Here is a 13,051-nt window from a genome sequence, read left to right on the forward strand (position 1 = left end):
TTTTAAAATCAGGACAGTTTTCCTAGCAGGTCTCGGTTACTGTTTTCAGAGAATTAACAGTTATGGGAAAGGACATTGCAGTCTTTGTCATCTCGGTCGCTGCCTATACAGAGCGCAGCAGACAAGTTGAGTTTTGCATTCTTTACTGCACTCTGCATAGGCAGCGAATGAGATGACAAAGCCCACTTCGTCATACTGAGAGCTTTGTTACATCAGTGGCTGCCGCTGCCGAATGCAGCAGTCAAGTGGAGTTTGTCATTGTCTGATGCATTCTGCATAGGCAGCAATGGAGATGACAAAGCACACTTCCTCATACTGAGAGCTTTCCAATCTCGGTTGCTGCCTATGCAGAACGCAACAGCAGTTTACAATTTCATTCACCAACCTAGATACCTTAACAGATACTTTAATCATCCAGTTAGCTTGAGGGGTGGGGGGTAGCAACTATGCCTCTGAATAAGTGGGGGTGATGTGAAATTTTGCACCCACATAAAATTTGGCCTCTCTTCCCACCATCGCTACACCACTCGTCCATACTGATCTGCTCCAAAATCCCAAACAAAACAGATCAGATTATCGTTGATTTCAATGTGAAAACATGACAAGTACACATGGCACTACTTTTCATGTGAAAAAAAAGCAAGTGTCAACTCTGGAGGGGATTCTGCTTGAATAAACGTTCCAAATCGGACTATTGAAGCAACCGAAGCAGAAAAAAGGTCTCATACCAAAAAATGTGTAAAAACAGCAACAACAAAAAACTTTTAAAAAGGATTTTTCAACCAGAAAATTCCAAAGCCTTAAAAAAAAAAACCCAAAACTGTGAATATAGATTAAATTGGTTTATGAAGCAGTTTTGAAGACAGTTTTATAATTTTTTTTCCACGTGATTTATAGCAGCATTTCGATATGTTCACAAAGAGCTTTTTGACATGGACTTCAAAGCGGATTCGCTTAAAAATTCAAAATCTATATGAAAATACTTTGTGAACATACCGGTACCTTTTGGCTTGGAAGTGTCAAGTTTGAAATCCGCAAAGCGATTTGTCACTTTTTTTTTATCCCCGCACCGAGGTTTTCCAAACCTTGTTTGAAATAAACTGAACAAAAAAAAAATTATAAAATAATTTGCAGTTTCAACAGCGATGGGGATTTCCTATTGAAATCAATAGGAAATAACTTGAAAGAGTATTTGAAGTGTATGTTGTGTAGATCGTGGCACAGATCTGCTTCAGAATCAATGTAAAAAATAATCTGCGTAAACGTACCCTTAGGCCATATTCATTCTGACGTTCGTGATTTTTCACGTAAGCAAAAAAACGGTCATCGGTGTTTTGGTTTTGATTTTCATTATTGTTTCAGTTTTTACCATCATGGACAAGACAAAGATAGTACACGATGCCGTCTGCGTGCTGTCCGTAATTTTCACAATCCTTCAGACTTGTATGGGTCATTTTGATCCACGACGCTGATCAAAAACCAGACGTCTGCGTGATTTTTTGATTTACTGACTCTGCAAAAAGCACCGACATGTGAATAGCTCCATAGATTATAATGGCTACGTTCCGATCTGTGAAAACCGCGGACACCGTATGTAGGTGAAAATCACATGTCTGAATGAGGCTTTAGGCTTGGTTTACACATTGCAGATTTCCGTTTAGAAACAAAACAACAAATATCCAGCGTTTCTGTTTACTTCCCGTTCTTACTCATGAATTTTTATGTTTTTTTTTGTTGTTTTTTTTTTTTAATTTACGGAACTGCACACAAAAGAACACACCAAAGAAATTCCAAGCCAGCGGATTTAGTACTTGTTAAAATTAATTAATCTGAACCAAAAAAATATTTTTTTCTCTGCACCAAAAAAAGGCAGTAAATGATGAGACTTTTTTAATGCTCGTCCACTTTGCTGGTAATGTAAAATGCTGTGGAAATTAGGTGTAAAATATGTACCAAATACGCAGCGTGTGAACCCAGGCTTACAGCTTCTATGTTCCAGAGTTGTACTGTGCTGCCAAAGAAGTGGATGAACTTTATTCTGTAAAATTGTGGGATGTATGTATTTATTTATTTTACTCACTTACATAGCACCATCAATTCCGCAGCGCTTTACAGACATTATCGGCACTGTCCCCAATGGGACTCACAATCGAATTCTCTATGAGTATGTCTTTGTACTGTGGGAGAAACCGGAGAACCTGGAGGAAACCCACGGAAACACGAACATACAAGCTCCTTGTAGATGTTGTCCTTGGTGGGATTTGAACCCAGGACCCCAGTGCTAACCACTGAGCCACCATGCTACCTGATGTTGGTGTTCTCACCTACAATCATAATAAAGATGGCTATACACACATGCCAACAGCTTGGGTATGTTTACACGTTCAGTATTAGCAGTGATTTGGACTCAGCACATGTCTGCTCCGTCCAAAGCGCTACCAGCTTTTTTACACGCTGTGATTCTGCATGTGTTCATTAAACCATGCGGAATCACCGCATTCTATACATTGGACTGTGATATTCATCTAGCGGAGACGGAGCGTCTCCGCAAGATAAATTGACATGCTGCGGTCTAGAAAGATGCGCCGCATGCATAGTGGAGATGGGATTTCATAAAATCCCATCCACTATGCTGTAACATCTGGCCGCTCCGGATTGGACGCTGCGGATGAACGCAGCGTCCTATCCGCAGCGTTTACTGACCGTGGAAGCATACCACTATTCTTTTTGACTACCATAACCATGCACAGTGGGATGTGGGCATGCATCCTCAATGTGGAGAGGGTGTAAAGCAATTGCAAGAATCATCTATTTCCCCCAAGACATCCACCTTTGGGGAAGACTCAGCACACAAACAAGCACATTGAATGGTTAGCCAGTCTCTATAATGTGTATGGCCACCAAGAGTTTTATCCATCGTGGAAATTTATAGTACTGTATATCTACAAAAGACATGCATCTGCTGTGGAGCGTGATGGGGCGCAAGATAAAAACAGAGTGCCTGAACTAAGTGCTCTGTATAGTGTAAAGCTGCATTCTCGCTGGCCAATTTTCTTGAGTGAGCATTCCTAAAGAACACCCGTTTGCCAATAATCGGCCAATGTAAACAGTGTAAAAATCGTCATTCATTGCAGCACATTGACAGTCAATGACTCTCCATGCACACAGGATGATCGCCTCTGTACAGATTCCTGGTTAGACCGCACATGGAGTACTGTGTACAGTTTTGGGCACCGGTGCTCAGGAAGGATATAATGGAACTAGAGAGAGTACAAAGGAGGGCAACAAAATTAATAAAGGGGATGGGAGAACTACAATACCCAGATAGATTAGCGAAATTAGGATTATTTAGTCTAGAAAAAAGACGACTGAGGGGTGATCTATTAACCATGTATAAGTATATAAGGGGCCAAAAATATCTCTTCGGGGATCTGTTTATACCAAGGAAGGTGACGGTCACAAGTGGGCATTCTCTGCATCTGGAGGAGAGAAGGTTTTTCCACCAACATAGAAGAGGATTCTTTACTGTTAGGGCAGTGAGAATCTGGAATTCTTCGCCTGAGGAGGTGGTGATGGCGAACTCAGTCCAGGGGATGTCTTCCTGGAGCGTAACACTATTGTATCTTACAGTTATTAGGATCTTTAGAAGGACGTAGATCTGGGGATTTATTCTGATGGAATATAGGCTGAACTGGATGGACAAATGTCTTTTTTTGGCCTTGCTAACTATGTTACTACTAGATGGAGGGCGGTAATATCACAATGGGGGCAGGCTTTGCAGCATTGAGAATTGCTCTTCAAGAGTCTCATTTGCCCGTTGTTATCTTTGATGTTGTGCCTTTGCTGCTTTCCTTTCATTGTCATTGGTGTACTTTTTAGGAGGAGCCATGTTGGCGTTGTTATTTGCTTTTCAAAGGGGTTTTCCCATGAACAAAAGTTCATTTTAAAAATTGTCTGTGTCTGACTGTGTACAGAACATACCACAGCTCCCGGGCAGGGGAGGAAGCAAAAGACAATACTGACATAGAGTTGAGCGACCTTGACCTTTTTAGAGTCGAGCCGGGTTTCGCGAAACCCGACTATCTCAAAAGTCGGGTCGAGTGAAATCGGCCGATTATGACGTAAAGTCGGGATCGACCGAAACACGAAACCCAATGCAAGTCAATGGGGCAGCATAGTCGGCAGTGAGTGGGGGCCAGGAAAACACCTAGAGTGCCCATTTTAATGTCAAAACCATCCATTCTTCTTAATGAAGCTTGTCAAGCGTAATTTACCTTATAATAATTGGAAGGCATTTGAAATTGGGGGTCATTTGGCTAAAGTTGTGGTGGGTAGGGCTGGTTCAAGTAATTAGTGGGCCCAGGAAATCTGGACCACGTCACGGCAGTGGAGCAGGGATAGGTAAGTATTTCAACTTTGCAAGTGCTGTGAACCTGAGCAAGCAGGGGGGGCCCACTCGTTGGCATTGGCACTGGCACAGGGCCCCTCAAAGTACAGCGGTGTGTTTGCACGGCGGGGGCGCCTCCCACCGGCAGCAACACTTTTGCGTACCATGAGAGGCCCTGTGCCAGTGACGTCGCCAACTAGTATTCCTCCCCCCACCTGATGAAGGAACCTGCACTTTCATCTGCACCTTCCTGTTTGTCCCCGTGTAAGGTGGTATGGTATGCGGGAAGGGGGACCTGACTTTCAGCAGGGTCACAATCTTGCAGTGTAGCGTGCACGGGAAATGTTGCGTTATGGGTCAATGTACCAGCAGACTCATCTATCACTGGCTGGGCAATGGGCAGGATGAGGAGGAAACACAGATATAGGCCCAAAGAATAAAGTGGGCTAAATGCAGTTCAAAATTGGTAACACAGGACTAATCAGGGGGCATTGCAGTGGAGGACAACTGGAATGAGAGGCTGACACAGAGAGTAGGCCCAAATCAGTAAGTAGTCGAAATGCAGTTCAAAATTGGCAACAGTAGTAAACAGGCGGCACAGCTTTGTTCAGTGGAGGAGAACAGCAAGGAGTGGCAGACACCGATAGTAGGCCCCAACCCAACTAGTAGGCCAAATGCAGTCTAACATTAACAACTACTTAACGAGCGCCTGAAAACGGAATTTCAGGACAGGAAACCAGGAGAACAGCAAGGAGCGGCAGACACCGATAGTAGGCCCCAAACCAACTAGTACGCCAAATGCAGTTGTTCCGTTTAACCACAATTTAATGAGAGCCTGAAGATAGAAGTTCAGGAAAGGCAACCTGGAGAACACCTTGGAGTGGAACACACCATCTCTCTACACCCCATACCCAATTTGTAGGCCTAATGCAGCGTAGTTTCCAACAACTACTAAACGAGAGCATGATGATCGAAGCATTGGCGAGGAAACCTGGGGAACACCTTGGAGTGGAACACACCATCTCTCTACAGTGGAACACACCATCTCTCTACACCCCATACCCAATTTGTAGGCCTAATGCAGCGTAGTTTCCAACAACTACTAAACGAGAGCCGGAAGATCGAAGCAATGGAGAGGAAACCTGGGGAACACCTTGGAGTGTAACACACCATCTCTCTACACCCCATACCCAATTTGTAGGCCTAATGCAGCGTAGTTTCCAACAACTACTAAACGAGAGCCGGAAGATCGAAGCTCAGGAAAGGCAACCTGGAGAACACCTTGGAGTGGAACACACCATCTCTCTACACCCCATACCCAATTTGTAGGCCCAATGCAGCGTAGTTTCCAACAACTACTAAACGAGAGCCGGAAGATCGAAGCAATGGAGAGGAAACCTGGGGAACACCTTGGAGTGTAACACACCATCTCTCTACACCCCATACCCAATTTGTAGGTCTAATGCAGCGTAGTTTCCAACAACTACTAAACGAGAGCCGGAAGATCGAAGCAATGGAGAGGAAACCTGGAGAACACCTTGGAGTGGAACACACCATCTCTCTACACCCCATACCCAATTTGTAGGCCTAATGCAGCGTAGTTTCCAACAACTGCTAAACGAGAGCCGGAAGATCGAAGCAATGGAGAGGAAACCTGGGGAACACCTTGGAGTGGAACACACCATCTCTCTACAGTGGAACACACCATCTCTCTACACCCCATACCCAATTTGTAGGCCTAATGCAGCGTAGTTTCCAACAACTACTAAACGAGAGCCGGAAGATCGAAGCTCAGGAAAGGCAACCTGGGGAACACCTTGGAGTGGAACACACCATCTCTCTACACCCCATACCCAATTTGTTGGCCCAATGCAGCGTAGTTTCCAACAACTACTAAACGAGAGCCGGAAGATCGAAGCTCAGGAAAGGCAACCTGGGGAACACCTTGGAGTGTAACAAACCCTCTCTCTACACCACAGAAGGGCTGATTCTTAGGAAGGAAGGCTGTCGGAAAGAAGCAGGGCGCGTCCGAGGGTGATTATATTCTTATTAGGTATATACTCACCCTCGGACGCGCCCTGCTTCTTTATTTGTAATGAATGTTTATTTGCAATGTGGTTTTGACTTACTCTATTTTTTTGGTAAATAATGATTTTATTATTTTCATTGTTTTGCATCTTCTTGGCAATAATATAAAGAAGACGCGACAGGACAACACTCGGTGGATGCCATATCTGTGTTTAAAATTGAAAAAACCTTTCAGTTAACTACTTGCAGGAGAAAGTTATTGTAGCTGGTGGCCATTTTTAGTACTGTACCAGATTTTTGTTGTATGTGTTTGTTTTTAATGTTAAAATGTCTGCATTTGATATCTCTCCAGTATTTTCTTTTTTATAAGCAAAATACTTATTTTTATATTTTCTGATGTTGGTTCCAGGGGTACACGGGCAGCAGTGGTGTGGTCAGTGGAGGCCTAGTGGAAGGAGTGACCGCAGACAGGCATCGAAGGCCTAAAATAATAACACATGGCTGTAGGCAATTTTAAATTGGTTCCAGGGGTACACGGGCAGCAGTGCCCTGGTCAGTGTAGTAGTAGTAGAAAGAATGGACCGCTTACAGGCATCCAAGGCCTAAAATAAAAAAATTGGGCTGGCTGTAGGCAATTTTAAATTGGTTCCAGGGGTACACGGGCAGCAGTGCTGTGGTCAGTGGAGGCCTAGTGGAAGGAGTGACCGCAGACAGGCATCGAAGGCCTAAAATAATAACACATGGCTGTAGGCAATTTTAAATTGGTTCCAGGGGTACACGGGCAGCAGTGGTGTGGTCAGTGGAGGCCTAGTGGAAGGAGTCACCGCAGACAGGCATCGAAGGCCTAAAATAATAACACATGGCTGTAGGCAATTTTAAATTGGTTCCAGGGGTACACGGGCAGCTGTGGTGTGGTCAGTGGAGGCCTAGTGGAAGGAGTCACCGCAGACAGGCATCGAAGGCCTAAAATAATAACACATGGCTGTAGGCAATTTTAAATTGGTTACAGGGGTACACGGGCAGCAGTGGTGTGGTCAGTGGAGGCCTTGTGGAAGGAGTCACCGCAGACAGGCATCGAAGGCCTAAAATAATAACACATGGCTGTAGGCAATTTTAAATTGGTTACAGGGGTACACGGGCAGCAGTGGTGTGGTCAGTGGAGGCCTAGTGGAAGGAGTGACCACAGACAGGCATCGAAGGCCTAACATAACAAAAATGTCAATACAATGGTATTGTCAGTGGCAGGCATTGAAGGATGTCAGCGCATAGACTAAACATTGGTGGAGCTGTGAGATAATTTTGCAAGTGGTAGAGCACTGTTTGAGCTGGGGTGGGGGGAAACTGTCTTGTGGCCGGCGGTACAGGCCCAGGGCCCCTCATATTACAACGGTGTGTCTGACATTGGGTGCGCACCACCACCGCCAGAGACACTTTATTGTACTAGGAGGGACCCAGTGGCAGTGCCGTCGACCAAAAGCGGGCTCACCCACCTCTTCAGACAAACTGCACTCTCACGGGTGCTGTCGCCAAGTGTCGATACCACGGCCCCGTGTGGGGAGTTTGGCCATTTAGTGAGGTGTAAACATGTCGTATGCTGGACAATCAGGTGCAGAAAATTACGAGATTGGAAAAGGCATTCAGAATAGTCCACAGGCAAGACCTTTTCATAGGAAAGCTAGGTGTCAGCCGGGCAAGGTGGGGCAAAAGATTTCGAAATCCAGTTGTGGTTCATTTTAATGAAGGTTAGATCATCTACATTTTGGGTAGCCAGACGAGTCCTTTTTTCTGTTAGTATTGAACCTGCAGCACTGAATACTCTTTCTGATAGGACACTAGCTGCCGGGCAAGCAAGCTCCTGCAATGCATATTCTGCCAATTCTGGCCAGGTGTCTAATTTTGATGCCCAGTAATCAAATGGGAATGACGGTTGAGGGAGAACATCGATAAGGGATGAAAAATAGTTTGTAACCATACTGGACAAATGTTGTCTCCTGTCACTTTGAATTGATGCTGCAGTACCTGTCCTGTCTGCGGTCATAGCAAAATCACTCCACAACCTGGTCAGAAAACCCCTCTGGCCAACGCCACTTCTGATTTCTGCCCCTCTAACTCCTCTGGTCTGCTGGCCCCTGCAGCTCGTGTGAGAACGATCACGGGCGCTGTGTGCAGGGAATGCCAGAAGCAAACGGTCAACAAGAGTTGATTGTTTGGTTGCTAATATTAGTTCCAAGTTCTCATGTGGCATTATATTTTGCAATTTGCCTTTATAGCGAGGATCAAGGAGGCAGGCCAACCAGTAATCGTCATCATTCATCATTTTAGTTATGCGTGTGTCCCTTTTGAGGATACGTAAGGCATAATCCGCCATGTGGGCCAAAGTTCCAGTTCTCAAATCTGCGGTTGTGCTTGGTTGAGGGGCAGTTTCAGGCAAATCCACGTCACTTGTGTCCCTCAAAAAACCAGAACCCGGCCTTGCCGCGCCACCAATTTCCAGTGGCCCCGGAAAAGCTTCCTCATTAAAAATATAATCATCCCCATCATCCTCCTCGTCCTCCTCCTCCTCTTCGCCCGCTACCTCGTCCTGTACACTGCCCTGGCCAGACAATGGCTGACTGTCATCAAGGCTTTCCTCTTCCTCAGCTGCAGACGCCTGATCCTTTATGTGCGTCAAACTTTGCATCAGCAGATGCATTAAGGGGATGCTCATGCTTATTATGGCATTGTCTGCACTAACCAGCCGTGTGCATTCCTCAAAACACTGAAGGACTTGACACATGTCTTGAATCTTCGACCACTGCACACCTGACAACTCCATGTCTGCCATCCTACTGCCTGCCCGTGTATGTGTATCCTCCCACAAAAACATAACAGCCCGCCTCTGTTCACACAGTCTCTGAAGCATGTGCAGTGTTGAGTTCCACCTTGTTGCAACGTCTATGATTAGGCGATGCTGGGGAAGGTTCAAAGAACGCTGATAGGTCTGCATATGGCTGGAGTGTACGGGCGAACGGCGGATATGTGAGCAAAGTCCACGCACTTTGAGGAGCAGGTCGGATAACCCCGGATAACTTTTCAGGAAGCACTGCACCACCAGGTTTAAGGTGTGAGCCAGGCAACGAATGTGTTTCAGTTGGGAAAGGGAGATGGCAGCCATGAAATTCCTTCCGTTATCACTCACTACCTTGCCTGCCTCAAGATCTACAGTGCCCAGCCACGACTGCGTTTCTTTCTGCAAGAACTCGGACAGAACTTCCGCGGTGTGTCTGTTGTCGCCCAAACACTTCATAGCCAATACAGCCTGCTGACGTTTGCCAGTAGCTGCCCCATAATGGGAGACCTGGTGTGCAACAGTGGCAGCTGCGGATGGAGTGGTTGTGCGACTGCGGTCTGTGGACGAGCTCTCGCTTCTGCAGGAGGACGAAGAGGAGGAGGAGGGGGTGTGAACGGCTACAGCCAATTGTTTCCTAGACCGTGGGCTAGGCAGAACTGTCCCAAACTTGCTGTCCCCTGTGGACCCTGCATCCACCACATTTACCCAGTGTGCCGTGATGGACACGTAACGTCCCTGGCCATGCCTACTGGTCCATGCATCTGTTGTCAGGTGCACCTTTGTGCTCACAGATTGCCTGAGTGCATGGACGATGCGCTCTTTAACATGCTGGTGGAGGGCTGGGATGGCTTTTCTGGAAAAAAAGTGTCGACTGGGTAGCTCGTAGCGTGGTACAGCGTAGTCCATCAGGGCTTTGAAAGCTTTCAACTAACCGGTAGGGCATCATCTCTAACGAGATTAGTCTAGCTATGTGTGCGTTCAAACCCTGTGTACGCGGATGCGAGGCTAAGTACTTCCTTTTTCTAACCATAGTCTCATGTAGGGTGAGCTGGACTGGAGAGCTGGAGATCGTGGAACTAGCGCGGGTGCCGGTGGACATGGCAGACTGAGAGACGGTGGGAGATGGTATTGTTGCCACCGGTGCCCTAGATGCAGTGTTTCCTACTACGAAACTGGTGATTCCCTGACCCTGACTGCTTTGGCCTGGCAAAGAAACCTGCACAGATACTGCAGGTGGTGCGGAAAATGGTGGCCCTACACTGCCGGAAGGGATGTTGCGTTGCTGACTAGCTTCATTGGCCGAGGGTGCTACAACCTTAAGGGACGTTTGGTACTTAGTCCAGGCTTGCAAATGCATGGTGGTTAAATGTCTATGCATGCAACTTGTATTGAGACTTTTCAGATTCTGTCCTCTGCTTAAGGTAGTTGAACATTTTTGACAGATGACTTTGCCCTGATCAATTGGATGTTGTTTAAAAAAATGCCAGACTGCACTCTTTCTAGCATCGGATACCTTTTCAGGCATTGCAGACTGAGCTTTAACCGGATGGCCACGCTGTCCTCCAACAGGTTTTGGCTTTGCCACGCGTTTTGGGCAAGATACGGGCCCGGCAGATGGAACCTGTTGCGATGTTGATGCCTGCTGCGGCCCCTCCTCCTCCGCTTCAGAACTGCTGCCGCCTGCACCCTGTTCCCCCAATGGCTGCCAATCGGGGTCAAGAACTGGGTCATCTATTACCTCTTCTTGTAGCTCGTGTGCAACTTCGTCTGTGTCACCGTGTCGGTCGGTGGTATAGCATTCGTGATGGGGCAACATAGTCTCATCAGGGTCTGATTCTTGATCAGCACCCTGCGAGGGCAATGTTGTGGTCTGAGTCAAAGGACCAGCATAGTAGTCTGGCTGTGGCTGTGCATCAGTGCACTCCATGTCAGATTCAACTTGTAATGGGCATGGACTGTTAACTGCTTCACTTTCTAAGCCAGGGACGGTATGTGTAAAGAGCTCCATGGAGTAACCCGTTGTGTCGCCTGCTGCATTCTTCTCTGTTGTTGTTTTTGCTGAAGAGGACAAGGAAGCGACTTGTCCCTGACCGTGAACATCCACTAACGACGCGCTGCTTTGACATTTACCAGTTTCACGAGAGGAGGCAAAAGAGCTAGAGGCTGAGTCAGCAAGATAAGCCAAAACTTGCTCTTGCTGCTCCGGCTTTAAAAGCGGTTTTCCTACTCCCAGAAATGGGAGCGTTCGAGGCCTTGTGTAGCCAGACGACGAACCTGGCTCCACAGCTCCAGACTTAGGTGCAATATTTTTTTTCCCACGACCAGCTGATGCTCCACCACTACCACTACCCTCATTACCAGCTGACAATGAACGCCCCCGGCCACGACCTCTTCCACCATACTTCCTCATTGTTTTAAAAACGTAAACAAACTAACGGTATTTGTTGCTGTCACGCAAATTACACGGTGAGCTATAACTTCAGTATGATTTAGCTACCCCTTTACAGGTGAGTGAGACCACAACGAAAATCAGGCACAATGTTACACACTCTGTTGTTGGTGGCAACAAATGAGAGAGATGCCACACACGCAGGACTGTCACTGAAGCACAAATGTAAATATTAATCTCCCACTGATTTGATTTTTTTTTTTTTAAGGGAGACTTTAGGAAAAAAAAATAATAGAATAAAATGATTTTTTCAGGAAGAATTTAGAAACCAAATAAAATAAAATGATTTTTTCAGGGAGAATTTAGAAAACAAATAAAACAAAAAAAGGCTTTCTATGGCCCACTGAGTGAGAGATGACGCACACAGGAGTCAGGAGTGGCACACAAGCCCAGAGGCCAATATTTATCTCCCACTGATTGATGTAGTGATTTTTTCAGGTAGATTTTGGAACCCAAATCAAGCTAAAAAAAATAATAGGCTTTCTATGGCCCACAATTGGAGAGAGAGAGAGAGATGGCACACCCAGGAGTCAAGACTGGCACACAAGCAGAAAGGGCAATATTAATCTCCCACTGATTTGTTTTTTTGTTTTTTTTTTTCAGGGAGACTTTAGGAAAAAAAAAATAGAATAAAATGATTTTTTCAGGAAGAATTTAGAAACGAAATAAAATAAAATGATTTTTTCAGGGAGAATTTAGAAAACAAATAAAACAAAAAAAAGGCTTTCTATGGCCCACTGAGTGAGAGATGACGCACACAGGAGTCAGGAGTGGCACACAAGCCCAGAGGCCAATATTTATCTCCCACTGATTGATGTAGTGATTTTTTCAGGTAGATTTTGGAACCCAAATCAAGCTAAAAAAAATAATAGGCTTTCTATGGCCCACAATTGGAGAGAGAGAGAGAGATGGCACACCCAGGAGTCAAGACTGGCACACAAGCAGAAAGGGCAATATTAATCTCCCACTGATTTGTTTTTTTTTTTTTGTTTTTCAGGGAGACTTTAGGAAAAAAAAAATAGAATAAAATGATTTTTTCAGGAAGAATTTAGAAACCAAAGAAAATAAAATGATTTTTTTCAGGGAGAATTTAGAAAACAAATAAAACAAAAAAAGGCTTTCTATGGCCCACTGAGTGAGAGATGGCGCACACAGGAGTCAGGAGTGGCACACAAGCCCAGAGGCCAATATTTATCTCCCACTGATTGATGTAGTGATTTTTTCAGGTAGATTTTGGAACCCAAATCAAGCTAAAAAAATAATAGGCTTTCTATGGCCCACAATTGGAGAGAGAGAGAGAGATGGCACACCCAGGAGTCAAGACTGGCACACAAGCAGAAAGGGCAATATTAATCTC

The sequence above is a fragment of the Ranitomeya imitator genome, chromosome 4 (assembly GCF_032444005.1).
Source record: "Ranitomeya imitator isolate aRanImi1 chromosome 4, aRanImi1.pri, whole genome shotgun sequence".
NCBI classification, from domain to species: Eukaryota; Metazoa; Chordata; class Amphibia; order Anura; family Dendrobatidae; genus Ranitomeya; species Ranitomeya imitator.